The following is a 15,014-nucleotide window of genomic DNA, read 5'->3' as shown; positions in this document are numbered from 1 at the left end:
TCATCCAGAGGGGAATGGTCAATGTGAACGTTTCAACAGGACACTTAATGACTTGCTCAGGACCTTAGCCCCTGAAAAGAAGTGTAAATGGCCCCAGTTGCTCCCTCAGCTCCTGTTCGCCTATAATACCACCGTGTACCAGTCCACACAGCACTTCCCATACGAGCTGATGTTCGGTCAGAAGCCACAGTTACCAGTCGACCACCTACTTGGAAATACTGGAGGTGACCACAGGGACAGTCCACCGACTGATTGGGTGGTGCAACATCAAGAGTACCTGACTTCTGTCTATGCTAGTGCTAGGAGACACTTAGAAGAGGCTGCGGCATATCGTAGGCATGGTGGTCCTGACACTGTAGTCCTCTTCAAAGTGGTTGTATGCACATCCACCTCACTGAGGCCAGGTGCAGGACAAAAAAGCTTATCAAGGAAAGAAGAGTAGTTGTCCACACACTGCAATCATAACACATAACGCAACGTTTCGACCCACCAGGGTCATCATCAGGCCTGATGAAGACCCTGGTGGGTCGAAACGTTGCGTTATGTTTTTAACTCAATACATTTTGTTCTTCTGGGAGATTGCAGTGTGTGGTCCTGACACTGTACCCATATTACCACCTGGCACTCTAGTCTTTTTCTAGTGGGCAATGGTAGTGTAGTGGTTAAGGAGCTGGGCTAGTGTGCAGTAGGCTGAAAGTTGTCGGTTCAATTCCCGGCTTTCACTGTTATGCCCTTGAGTAAGGCACTTAACCCCAAGTTGCTCCGGGGACAATGTGATCCCTTGTAATATAGCTGACATACAGTATGTATAGTATATATACTCTTTTGATCTCGTGAGGGAAATTTGGTCTCTGCATTTATCCCAATCCGTTAATTAGTGAAACACACTCAGCACACAGTGAACAAGCAGTGAGGTGAAGCACACACTAATCCCGGCGCAGTGAGCTGCCTGCTACAACAGCGGCGCTCGGGGAGCAGTGAGGGGTTAGGTGCCTTGCTCAAGGGCACTTCAGCCGTGCCTACTAGTCGGGGTTCGAACCGGCAACCCTCCGGTTACAAGTCCGAAGCGCTAACTAGCAGGCCACGGCTGCCCCATGAAAGTGACTTTGGTCAAGAAGTGTCTGCTAAATATAATGTACATTGTGATGTCACGAGAGGCTGCGTCCTGGAGGGGCGCTACATTCCCGTGAGATGGCTGCAGTCACAGACAGCTTTGGCTCCATCTGCTGGTAGAGTTGGAAACTCCACCACTCAATGGACGATATCCCAACACACCTGACGCTGATCAGAGCCTGATGAGCTGAAAGGCTTTTTAAGGCTCAGAGACACGGTTAGTGGCAGAGTGGGGTTTGGGAGACAAGCTCCAAGTTGTGCTCGCCCGAGAGGTACAGACCGTCAAAGTGGAGTATCTGAACATTGGAATACTTGCCTGAAGATTGGAATACTTACCGAGAGACTGAAGGACTTACTGCTGGGTTGGCCACGGGCTGCAGCGCTAAAATAAGGCTAAAGACTGTTTTCGCGAGGACACTTACCCGAGGGAATCGGGATTATTATTTCCCTGTGGAAGAGACCTTGTCTAAGTTGAAGATCGACCGTATCCTTAGTTACCCTTTTGAGTTTGGAATACTGTTTCTGTTAATTCCCAAGACCTTTATTAAAATCCTTCATTGCATTCTAACCTGGTGTCCTGGCACTGCTTGAACTGTCCCGCTGAGAACCTTGTAGCCTCTCATGATATCACAACATGTAAACTCTTTTGCAAGAACAAAAGTATGAAATTGTGGAGTGTCTTCCACCTCCCACAGTCTGTTTCACATGAGTTCTCTGCCAGTGTAGCAGGACTAAATATTCTCCCCGTCCCCTTCAGGCCTTGGGAGTAGATGGGTATGCTACCAGGATGGTGAACTTTAAAGCCAGGGTGTGTATGCAGAAAGGCTGACCTGCAGCGCTGGCGCACACGCCCATCCGTGGGTGGTGATCATATACGTAGCTTCCTCTCTGGGAAAACACAGCCGGTCATTTGATATTTTTGCCGCATGGGTGTTTATGGTTGTTGTTGGGAGAACATGGCTTTATTCTTAATTCTAAGACTTCATTGCTTCTCTCGCACGCCCGGCCTGTTGGCTGTGGATAACCCGTTGCTTTTAAAGACAGCAAATGCACATGGTTTAGTGTCTGAGCAATGTTTTCCCTTGAGTTATTTGTTTTTTGTATTAGTTCAGGCTATGAGAGGGCCATCCGTGGTTTGTCTGTTTGTACCTTATATTCTTTTGTTTGTTAATTTTGCCTATTGTTACTCAACTACCCATGCCTATGACCCCTAGTGGTGTACTGTGTTGCCTGTACTATTATAGATTATTTCCAAGACACATTTATCTTAAAGTAGACAATAGAATGACATGGCAGGTCAAGGAAAGCATCAAGAAAAGCAAAGATTAAGAAATCGTTTTTTGACATAGGCAACAAGGGTGGAGGTGTTTTTACACTTTTCAGACACTTACAATTTTGAAGACAAAAAAAATCCAAAAAAGTTCCTTAGACTCTATATTAGCAAAATATGCAAAAAAAATAATTTTTTACATGAAAATCCAGCGGGACCCTATTTTCCAAACACGGCGTACTGTACTATATGCTAACCTGCGGACATTATGCGTGAACGACACCGACGCACATGAACACGTGATCTTCGCATAGTTGAACGTGGTTGAACACTCATATGAACAGAATCTCTGCATGTTCTTCGCTTCGTTCAGACATTTGCTCATTTTACATAATGTCCAGCCGAAATACTAGGGGAGTCGTGTAAGAGCCGGCTAAGTTCGGAATTCCAAATAGCCGGTTTTGTTCAGATATACAGCCCAACAAATTGACATCTGCAGAACATATGGACTTGCATATAGGTCTGAAAGCAGCTATTGCCTGGAGTTTACAATGCTGATGTAGCCTTTGTTTCTGCTTTTGTATTGTTCTTAGAAATGTTGTCTTTATTAAAGTGAGTTGCTTCCAGAGGGAGTTGTTTGTGCTTCCACAGTGGCCAGTATTGCAGACATCTCCTTAAACACAGACATATCCTACTTGTGGGCCAAATCATCATTTGCCCTACTTCCACTCTGCCCCACATCATAGCTGATGAACACGTTATGCATCTGCAGTTACAAGAATCTTAAGATAAGATAAGCAGGCATGGTTGTTTAAAGTTGCCACCTTCTGACTCTAGTCTACAAGTTTTCAGATCTTTCCTGTCTAAATTTGAATATGCTTCAAAAACTAAATTCTACATCCTTTTCTGATCTGGTCTAGAAAAGCGCAATAGAGTTGTTGTTGTTGTTGTTGTTGTTCGGGGTCTGCGATGTGCACACAGTATCACACACCCCAGTCATGGACTGTTCTCCATCCTCCCATCTGGGGGACGTTACAGGAGTCGCACCAGCAGGCTCAGAAATGGCTGTTTTCAGCACACTATAAAGCTGCTCACTGCTAACACCAAGACCAAACACTAGCCGCTGCGCTGCCCCGCCCCGCCCCTCTCCTTTTGCACATGGACTTTGGACTATCCGACTGCCTCTGATCACTATGCACTTTATTAATGCACCTCATCAGTGCACCATATATGATCATACTGCATTCTGTCTCTACTGTTATGGACTGTCTGATTTCTTAGAACTCTATGCACTTTATTTGCTAATGCACTTTAATAATGGACTAACATGATCATACTGCATTCTGTGTTTTATGTATTTTTGAAGCACTGCTATAAAGAAAAAACACTTTTTAATGATTGTACTACTGGTTAGATGTTAAACTGCAATTTGTTGTACTGATTGTCTTTACTTGTGCTGCACGTTGTGCAATGACTATAACATTGAATCTAATCTAATAGATGGATGGCAGCACCTCACCTCACCTCACGAAAGAAACATTTGACTCTCCTACCACCCGTCTACCGCCTTTACCTTCCCTTCACAGCAAGAGATGGCAATCAAGACTATTCTCATGAGTGGTACTGTATGACCCAAGTAGTTCTAAAGTGACTGCCATAGCATGTTCACAAGCCATATCACAAAGCCTTTAATGCAGGGATGTCGAACTCTTATTTGTGGCCCGCGAGGTCATTATTCAATCTGTATTTTAGAAGTGGCCCGCCGCGTAGTTTATACAACGCATCCATGAGCTGGCCCGACAGTATTCTCTTCAGCGCATCCGCGTTAGAGCTGGCCCAGCACGCTATTCTATTCAGCGCATGAGCGCAGCCCATCAAGTTGCTACATACTGTACATCGATAACACTTCAAATCCCAAAATGCGTTGCATCGTTAATGTCGCCTTTTCTGTTCATAAACCAAATACGTATCCATGCAAGATAGGTGGGAAAACGATTATACGTTCATATTATTCAAGGACAAACCCGTTTGCTTGGTTTGTGGATTCACCGTAGCTGTCACTAAAGAGTACAACATAAAACGGCACTACGAAACTAAACATGAAGACAAATACAAAGATCTGGATGCGAAGCTTAAGCTACAGAAGGTGGGAGAATTGAAAGCTTTCAAGGCAGACTACCCAAGCCAAGTTACAAGTGATGATGCTGCAAAAGCGAGTTTTACTGTTGCACAGGATATCGCGCAAACAGCACGGCCATTCTCAGAGGGAGAGTTTGTTAACTGTTAATAGTTACAATTTTGATAATTGTTAAATGTTATTTACAATTTTTATAGTTCACCTGCAAAAAATAGGCCAATATATTTTTTCTATTCAATATATGTTTTCTATTAGGCTATATTCAGAAATGCCTGCATTCTATTTTTTTCTTGTGTGTGTATATAGTTTTAATTCAATAAAAACATCGGTTATTCAATAATTGTTGCGCTTGGCCCGCGACATACTCCCAGTTCTTAATTTTGGCCCCCTGTGAATTTGGGTTTGACACCCCTGCTTTAATGTATTTCTTACAAGCCCTACAATTTTCATATCACTGCAACTGTAGTTATTATTGTTGTTAATTTTACCATTATCCTATACTTAAGAAAGCATTATGTCAACGTGTGTGTGTGTGTGTGTGTGTGTGTGTGTGTGATACTTCGGCTAACATTTCCCCCCAAAATTCGGCTAATATTTCCTCCCAATTTCGTTAGTCTGGTTTTCTAGTGTCACATTTTTCTATCAGACTGTGGGTAGCAACCTGATTCACTTTAGGAAGTGGGTGCATCAATGACTGTGGATGTTGGTAAAGTTGAAACCTGGTAGCTCTAGCTAGGTAGCCTAGATACACTGAGTCATCACCACACATGAAATGTGTATTAACTAAGCATCAATAAAGTATTAAAATCACTGGATGGACTAAGCCTGGGTTTTCCCATGCTGCCTTGCGCACAATTTTATTCACGCTGCTAGGCAGCCTGGATTCCATGGACTTCGTTTTCACCTCAATGAAGGAACCAATCACAGAACGGAGGGGGGACAGCAAGATGATGACTACACACTGAAGCGGTGCTACGTACAGACGCATTTGATAGACATTCATAGCGCCCAAGAAACGGTATGGGCATTTGTAAACCACGTTTCAAATACGAGAAAATGAATGTGTAGTTCCCAGACCCCATCTCAATGAAATGAGGTCTGACGTTAGCCAGGTTAGGATGGACTATTAGAAATGAGTTACAACAGCAAGCCAATTTAAAGTGAGTTTTTAAAGTTACGATAAGCAAAATTTGGAGGTTGACCAACTTTCTTAATAGGTCTAAGCCTAACTATGACAGGGGCAGCCGTGGCCTACTGGTTAGTGCTTCCGACTTGTAACCAGAGGGTTGCCCGTTCGAACCCCGACCAGTAGGCATGGCTGAAGTGCCCTTGAGCAAGGTTCCTAACCCCTCACTGCTCCCCGAGCGCCGCTGTTGATGCAGACAGCTCACTGCGCCGGGATTAGTGTATGCTTCACCTCACTGTGTGTTCACTGTGTACTGAGTGTGTTTCACTAATTCACGGATTGGGATAAATGCAGAGACCAAATTTCCCTCACGGGATCAAAAGAGTATATATACTTAATACTATACTTATACTTAATACTAACATTAGAACTAGGTTAGCGCTGTGACAGGGTGGTGTAATAAACCCTAGATTAGATTCCATTTTATTGGAAGTAGCTTCCACAGACCATGCTTCAGAACTGGTCATCCTGAACATCCAACAAACCCTAGTTACAAAACTATAATAAGCAATGTCGCAGACAATACACATGACAAAGCTGCTACAAATTGAATTTCCTGTCTTGCATCTAAAGCTTCCTGTCCAAAAAACAACTTAGTGATTTAATACCCTGAAATCTGTAATGCATGCTGGTTCACTGTGTGCTCTGTGTGCTTCACTAATTCACGGATTGGGAGACCAAATTTCCCTCACGGGATCAAAAGAGTATCTATACTTACTTACTAACTTATTTACTATTGGGGCAGGTCTCTCGACACACTGCCTGATCTTTTCCTCCTAATCTTAATGTAGCCTCTTGTTTTAGTGTTGCCGTTTACTTTGAGAAAGTCACCAGGGGCCTATTGCACAAAACTAGGATAAGGGATTAAGCCGGGATATCTTGGTTATCCTGGCTTAATTTATCCGTGATCCAGTTGCACAAAAGCGGGATAGGGGGCAGCAGGATATGTTATGGTATAAGTTACCATGGCGATTTATTCTGTGGAGCTAGCCTGCTCCAGACCAGGCTAAGTTCCAGGATCTATTTAATCTCATCCCTTATCTCAGTCAGCAGTCACCACAAACGGAAACCTATAGTTATTCCACTGCCCACTACACATTGTTATCACATATACCTAGACCCACTGTCATTATTTAAACGTTTGTGATCATTAATTAACTTTTACATACTTGCCATTACCGACCTGTCATGCGACAATGTAATATCATGGGAGTGCCTAACCATTTCACGCGTGGTGGTCGCGGAACTAGTTGCAATATTCTCCTTAACAGAGGTGTTGCTGTTTGTTGCTGTTGTGAGAAGGCTATCTACCTACTTCACACCATAGAAGAAGCCGCTCTAGTTGCCATGGTGAATCAGTGAATCTGTGATCGGTGGCGGGGTCTATTTGAGGGAGCCGTGAGCGCACACTTATCCAGGATAGGTTTCACCTGGCTTGATGAATCCGTGTCTGCTCATCCTGGCTTGCTCGTTGTGCAACAATTAAGCCTATACGCTCTTGTTTTGGATTCATTGAGCGCAGCTCAGTAACTTATCCCGGATGTCTTAATTCTGCTTTTGTGCAACAGGCCCCAGGTCCCCCTGGTTAAAAAACATCCCAAAGGAATAATTTTCTCACCCCCACAATTGAAATGGACATGTTGTCATTCAATCTCAGGCCATGTCCCTGGGTCAAAAAAATCCAGCGAAAGCTAAATTCATTGTCCAGGTGTGCCCTTATAAAGGTTAAGCTGAGTTGTGCATGTTTGGAGAATAGTGGTCCATGATCACATCCATGATGACTAAGTGATCAATTTTGGGATGAAAACTAGGACCAACCACCAAATGGAGAATAGCTATAGAAATGTATTAGTTTTGGGTGTTTTTCAGACAATGAGACCTGGTGACCTCAAAGTAAATGGTAACACTAAAACAAGGGGCTACATTAAGATTTTGGAGGAAAAGATCAGTTCATTCACACAGGAATGCTTTACTCAGAGCAAAGAGATTTCTTAGATGTCATGAAATAATATGAGAGAATTCTTTCATCAATTCAGTGGTGGTGTCTTTTACTGTACTTAAGGGACATATTTATTGAAGAAATCTAAAAGTAATCCTAAAGTAATACAATTATGTTACATGTTTTTGGTAATCCAACTGATTACGTTACTGATTACCAAAATTGCCATGTAATATGTAGTCAGTAATGGATTACATTTCAAAGTAATCTGCCCCAACCCTGGAAATAAACCATTCACATCTATGTCGAATTGAAACACTGCTATCAAAACCTAACAATCCTTTGTCAAAATGTCACTCTGATGACATTGTAGTGATTGACTGATTGACATCTGATGACATTGCATCTAATCAGAACTACAGCCTTTTTATGGTCCTGCCCATTAGAGACCAAGCAATGAAACATGCCACATCTGCGCATCCCCCTCTGTTTGAAAACACACACAAGCACACAGTGTGGGCTGACAGTCTAAACACAGCAAGGTTGTAAAAACAGAGGCCCAAATCACATCAGTTGACCATTATGAGCATTATTATCAACACCCAACTGGACAGGAGAGACTGGACTGGCAAAAGAGACATGGGCGCTCAAGTGTGAGCAATCACACTCACACGGTGAACACATCAATTGGGATCTGATTGAAACATGCCATTTGAGTTACCATTACTTATGACGTAAGCGACATAAGTGCAGTGTCTCTCTGGTTTGGGTGGGACTTGGTGTCTCTGGAACTGTAGGCCTATCCCCTAATCAAGCACCTTGTTGATTTAACACTGACATTACTAAAATCCTGACCATTTCATGGGTTGGGTTTCTCAAGCATCGTAAGTCTAAATAGTTTGGAATATTCACACAGATTTGGTTGACAATTGATGTTTTTGTAAATTACATTTTATTAAGTGTAATTTCAGAGTAATTTGAACCCAGGGTCTTTTTCACCATGACAATGAGTCGAACACCCCCTCGAGAGCTAGATTACGTTGATCGAAGTAGTGCTGAGTTTGCAGCTTTAGTGCTTACAGCCCAAATGGCTAACAGTGCAAGTACCCACCCCAACTCTCTCTCTCACTTACTTCCTGTCAAACTTCATTGTCCTGTCCTAATAAAGGCAAAAAGCCCAACAAATACACTTGCTAAATACTGCTAGTGTCTCCTTGCTACTTGAAGCACAAAACACTCCATTGATAGCCTACTAATTGTATCACATTATCTTTGACAAATATGCTTTGCATCAGCTGGAAAAATCTGTACAGAGCAAGCACTGGCTGTTTCACGATGCCTCAGTCTCTCCTCTCTCTCTGCCCACCCACCGGTTTGCACAAACAGGACTTGTTTTGCATGTTTTCCAACCTTGCACGTACGCACGGCTGCCACAAACCATACTGAAGTGTTAAACTCCTGTCTAGCGCAGTGTATGCATCACAGCCAACCCTTATGTTACATTTATCATTTGAATCTGCTTCTGCAAAAGATTTCAATCTTTATCCGTGTCTGAGAATATACATTTTACCGTGCAATAGCTGATGGAGAGTCACTATTCATAAACAGCAAACAGATAACTTAGTTGGACAAAGAGAGGTAAAGCATACAAGAAAGGAAACATACCATTCTTTTCTGTTCTTCAGTTGTATATTACATGTTATCTTTTCCACTTTATACTTTATGATCTATTCTACACATTTTATTAGGGATACATTTAAGGATTAAAAGATTGCAATATGCTAGAGCTGATTGCAGAGGTGTTTATTCTGCAGATAGGTCTGTCCAGATAGGCCTATATGGCTCTGGCTTTAGATCAGACCAGCCACCAACATGGAGTAGACAAATGATATGGAAATGGTTGCTGAAAGACTTTCCCGTTGGTCAGTGTGGACATTCAAATCAGTATAGCATATATATTATCTTTATAGTTACAATTCTTGGTGTGGACAGGCCTCTAGAGGTTCTATAGACCATAGACATTACTGAAAACAATTATGGCCGACACAATGACTTTATACCCAAAAGGTAGGCAGAGTTACTGTGATCTAGAAAGACAATCACTGGCATTAACCACGTGCAATGCAATTAGGGGACAGTCTAACTACAGCCCTGACAGTCTAACTACAGCCCGTCAGCATATGGAAGTATTGCAACCACCTTGCATGCAACAATTTAGCCATCATGGAATTATAATTAATTCTATTAAAACAATGCCAACACAAGTTATGCAAATCATTATAACATTGCATTTAATTAATGTTGTGTACAACCACACAATTAGAGGTGCCAGTCAAATGTGTAGAATGGTCAGACTTTCCTAAGAAGTGGAGCTGATGACACGGTGATGAAGCGGTTTCCATGGTAATGAAGGTGATGAAGAGGTTTGGGGGAGTGGGCGTTACTGGGGGGGATGTCCAGAGTACAGTTGGCTAATACGCACATAGAGGACTGTAGCTAGTTTGTTTCCAGCAATGTGGTTTTAGTCAGAATGTCAGCTATGTGGTCTCTTTCTTTTTTTTTCTTACTTTCTCTCTCTCTCTCTTTCTCTCTGTGGGTATCATGGCAGTCTTACACACTTCTGATCGTGGGTCAATTTGACCCCAACAATATATAACATAAATGACCTGGTAAGAAAATGACCTGGTGTCAAAAGTTGGATGCAAAGGTGCAATATATTTTTTTTTCCTCCATATTTCTGAAAATACAGGTCAGTCTGACCCACCATGTTACTCCCTAGGCATCATTTGGGACTACTTCAAGAATCATGTTCTGCTGTTCACTGGGTGCTTGTAAATGTAAAAATGTAAATCAGGTTTATCGGCCAAGTATACTTGCATATACAAGGAATTTGGTCTCTGCATTTATCCCATCCGTGAATTAGTGCAACACACAGAGCACACAGTGAACACACAGTGATAGTGCAGGGCGATATGTAGCAAAAAAAGGTGTTTGGAACATTTCATATAGATTTTTGCAAATTATGTTTTTTTACTTCTTCAGACCCTTTGCAAAACTACCTGTTTCCAATTTTTTCCCAGACTGCACAGGTCCAAAATCCAAGATGGTGGATATATCACCAAAAATTGCAAATAATCGCCTTTTTAAACATTTTAAATGGATATATGCTAGGTATTATCATTATATACATACATTTTCTAATGAAATTGTATGACTTGGGTAATAAATATGACCATGGTGACATGAGATGTCATGATTATCAACCAGTGATGGGTGTTACCACCATTATGCTATTTATTGGCATACCCGGAAAAAATTAAAAGTTTCCTTCACATAACCAAATAATCATTTGAATTAAAGTAATGTTCTGCACTCACCACAATAGATTAGATTAGAGTAGATTAGATTCAACTTTATTGTCATTGCAGAGTACAAGTATGAAGACAACGAAATGTGGCTTGCGTCTAACCAGAAGTGCAAAAAAGGAGAAAAGTGCAATGTGATATACAATGTATAGACAGGTGGTGCATAGACAGGGCAAGAAATATAGTGCAGTGTAGACAGTAGTATACAGTCGATTTATATAAGGTAGAGAGGTTTAGAGTAATATAAATATGTAGAGTGTATTAGCAGTTACCTTATAAGAGCAGAATAAATATGGCTATGTAATGTGAATGTATGAACAACATACATTGGGGGGGGGGGGGGGGGGGGTCTGCCTCCTTGTTGTCCCTGTCAAGGTTGCCATGGTTGTGGACACCTCAACAGGCACAGGCAAGGAGGCATTGGACCGGGGGTGGGGGCGGGGGTGGGGGTGAGCTTAGTTGGTTGGTTGTCACTGGGATGGAGTGTTCAGCTGCAGGAAAGAAGCTTCCTCTGAACCTGCTGTGCGCCTTATGCAAGCATCGCTTGCCCTGGATGGCCTCAATAGAGGGGAGTGAGGAAATGGTGATGCGTTAAGCAGTTTTCACCATCCTTTGCAGTGCTTTTCGGTCGTAGGCAGAGCAGTTGCCATACCAAACTGACACAGTTGGTAAGGATACGCTTGATGGTGCAGTGGTAGAAGTTCACCAGGATCTGAGGAGGCCGGTGGACCTTCTTTAGCCTCCTCAGATAGAAGAGACGCTGGTAAGCCTTCTTGATCAGGTTAGAGGTGTTGAGGGTCCAAGAAAGGTGGACACCCAGAAATCTGAAGCTGGTGATACACTCCACTTCAGTCCCATTCATGATAATGGGGGTGTGTGCCATTGATGATAATGGGGGTGTGTGCTAGCTTTAGACTTCCTGAAGTCCACAATGAGCTCTTTGGTCTTCAATAATTCTGTTAACAGGACTTGCCGGAAATTGTGGGAACATATGAATTTGTTGATTATATGCAAGCCTAATGCTGCCCACTACAGCTAAGTCTGCCTTCATCCATGAATTGTGACTGGTTTCAGAAACAGCATCCTCTGAACTATCTACAGAGAGTAGCTCAGTGCAATTAACACACACATTGGATAGCATCTTAATAGATGGTATGGCTGTTGTGCAGGAGAGGGTTGTCAGGAAAAGTGACATAAACTGTTGCCAAGATCTGGCAGAATGCTTCTTTGAAAATGTTGAAAGTAAGGCACGAGGCAGGCTACAATGACATGTACTTATCATTTAACAACTATACCATCACAAACTCCATGAAAGACAGGATGAGACAGGTCCATACAATGGGAAAAGCACATGATAAGGGATAAAAAATACAAGACTCCACACCAATCAAAGAATTTAAAACTTTCCTGGGATCGAAGGAAACCAAAGCCAACCTTGTCCTCTACCTTGCTCATAAAGCTGTTGAACTATGTAAACTGCCAGTCACAGTTCACACACACAAAGGTGGCAGTAGTAAGTCATTTTGGCAAAACCCCACATATCTACACATGTCACACAGATGTCTTGGAGCTTGCCCTTCGCAGGGTACCAGACATCAACAAAGACAGTCTCATTGTCATGGCCGCTGGAGAACGTTGACAAAAGATACATCTCAGCCTAGAAATCTTGAAGCACCCTAGCGGCAGCAAATGTAATTTACAGCCAGGGTAGTCTAGCAACTCTCCGTTGGCTTGTGAGATGGAAAAACCAAACTTCGGTCAGGCAAATCACATCGTGTATAGAGTCAGTGGAAATTGAAAGTCAGCCGTTTGTCCCGCCATTTACTGTTTATCCCGTGGGAAAGGAAAGTTTTCTGTTTCAAGTCAATCAAGTCATGATGGTGTCATTAACACACGTTGTAGCCTTGTAGTAGGTCCTCATCCATCTCCAGACGTGTTAGCTGGATGTGAGAAATTTGTGTGTCAGCTCCTCAAAACATGGTTTTCAAACAGCTAAAGCCCTTCGGTGGAACATGTTTAAAACTCTAAAACCCAACCAGGGAGTGGAAAAACTCGGGAACTGGAAGACCCATCTCTATGATTGCCCTACCATCGCCTATTGGTGTCCCCATGCTCGGATTCTTGCCCGCGCAGCCTAGCGACCCACTACTTGCCCGATGACAACTCCTAATTCCTATGGACAATTCATCCTCTACACTGGACTAATTGAACTTAACACTAAATACTGTAGGATTCATGCATTATCATACTGGTTATGTAACCATCTAACCACTTTGTAACATATACCTCAGGTGGCTCTAAATACCATGTTCTATTCTCTGTATATAGACCTTACTGTCCTGTAACTGACCCCAGGCAGATGGGTCAGGCCCTTGAGTCGTGGATCTGCTTGAGGTTTCATCCTATATGTTTCTCCAATTCTTGGGAGTTTTTTCTTGCCCCTGTTACTCATGGGCTTTGTCTGAATGTTTAACACTCTGTAAAGCGCCATGAGACATGTGTAATGTTTTGACACTCTATAAGTGAAATTAAATTGAAATTGAAATTCTGAGAGCAGAATGTTTGGGCACAAGCTACAGTGCCTGCTTCAAAGATTTTTGACTCACTATCACTGGGATGGAGACAAATTGTTGATGGGCAATGGGCTCCTGTTCTGTCAAAACTTCCACCAGCACCAGAAGTGTTGTTTATGGTCTTGCCAGCCAATGCAGTAGAAGGTGTTCTTGCAAGAGTAACAACTTACCATTCACGCAACTTTGTAAGTGTGAAGGCTCTGAGGAGATGTGCACCAATATTAAAAAGACAGTGACAGTGGTGAGGATATTGTATGTATTGTTTTGTATTCAATGGGGTCACCACTGGCAAAAATCTATATGAACCGTTCCTAAAATTACACGATTCCCTTAACTATGAGGTGAAGCACACACTAACCCAGAGCAGTGAGCTGCCTTGCTACAGTGGTGCTAGGGGAGCAGTGAGGGGTTAGGTGCCTTGATCAAGGGCACTTCAGCCGTGGATGTGGGCATGGGAGAGCAGTGCTCAATCACTAGACTAGACTAGTGTCACTACTATGGCCTTTTATTGGCCTTTAATTACCTTGTGTGTTTTATGCTTTCTTTTTATTCTAATATTCTTGGGCTATTGCCCCTCTATGCTTTTATTAGCTATCCCTATTTGGTTTTGTTTATGTAAAGCACATAGAATGACCTCTGTGTATAAAATGCGCTATATAAATAAACTTCACTTAACTTGAAACCAGTGGTGGCTGCTGACCAAATTTTTGGTGAAACAACCCCTCCACCACCACATCGCCGGACACCCTTCTTATTTGAAAAAGGGGCAATATAGTCTGCATCAAAGAGCTAAAAAGACTATATGATTGAGACAGCAAGGGCTATGTAGTTGAATTCCTAGGCCTACTTACCACGTCAAGGTCACAAGTGGAGTGTTCATAAAACAGGACATGACAGGAGACAAGGTTTGTTTAAAAATATTTTTTATTTCTCATAATAATCACAGACAAAGAAGACTATGTTATGAAAAATTACATACTGAGAAAGGACTTCATAAGGACATACTGAGAAAAAAGCAGGGCTTGACAAGTAGCTTTCGTCATTTTATAGGTTTGGAGCAATAGAGTGCTGCCACAATTGCAACGAATAAGCCCAAATATTATATCACTCCAGTAACATCAATATACCATTAACAAACACATCAACACCAAACATAATGGACTGACAGTTGACTTTTTCATTAATGTCATTAGTCTTGTCAATCAGCCTGACCTAGTACTCAATTCAGCCTGACTATAAGCTACTCAATTCAGCCTGACTTAGCACCATTGGGACATGATTATGGGGCGTGTTTCAACCGAAAAAATGCCTGTGCACACAATTGGATAGACTTAACTAATCAGAGCAACGAGATAGCCTACCGTGAATCCTGAAAATAAAGCCCGCCCGATTTGATTGGTCACTGAGTTTTCATATGGGCATAGAGGCTTG

The sequence above is a fragment of the Alosa alosa genome, chromosome 9 (genome assembly GCF_017589495.1).
Source record: "Alosa alosa isolate M-15738 ecotype Scorff River chromosome 9, AALO_Geno_1.1, whole genome shotgun sequence".
In the NCBI taxonomy this organism is placed as follows: Eukaryota; Metazoa; Chordata; class Actinopteri; order Clupeiformes; family Clupeidae; genus Alosa; species Alosa alosa.
The sequence above is the reverse complement of the archived record's forward strand: the minus strand, read 5'-3'. Positions refer to the sequence as shown.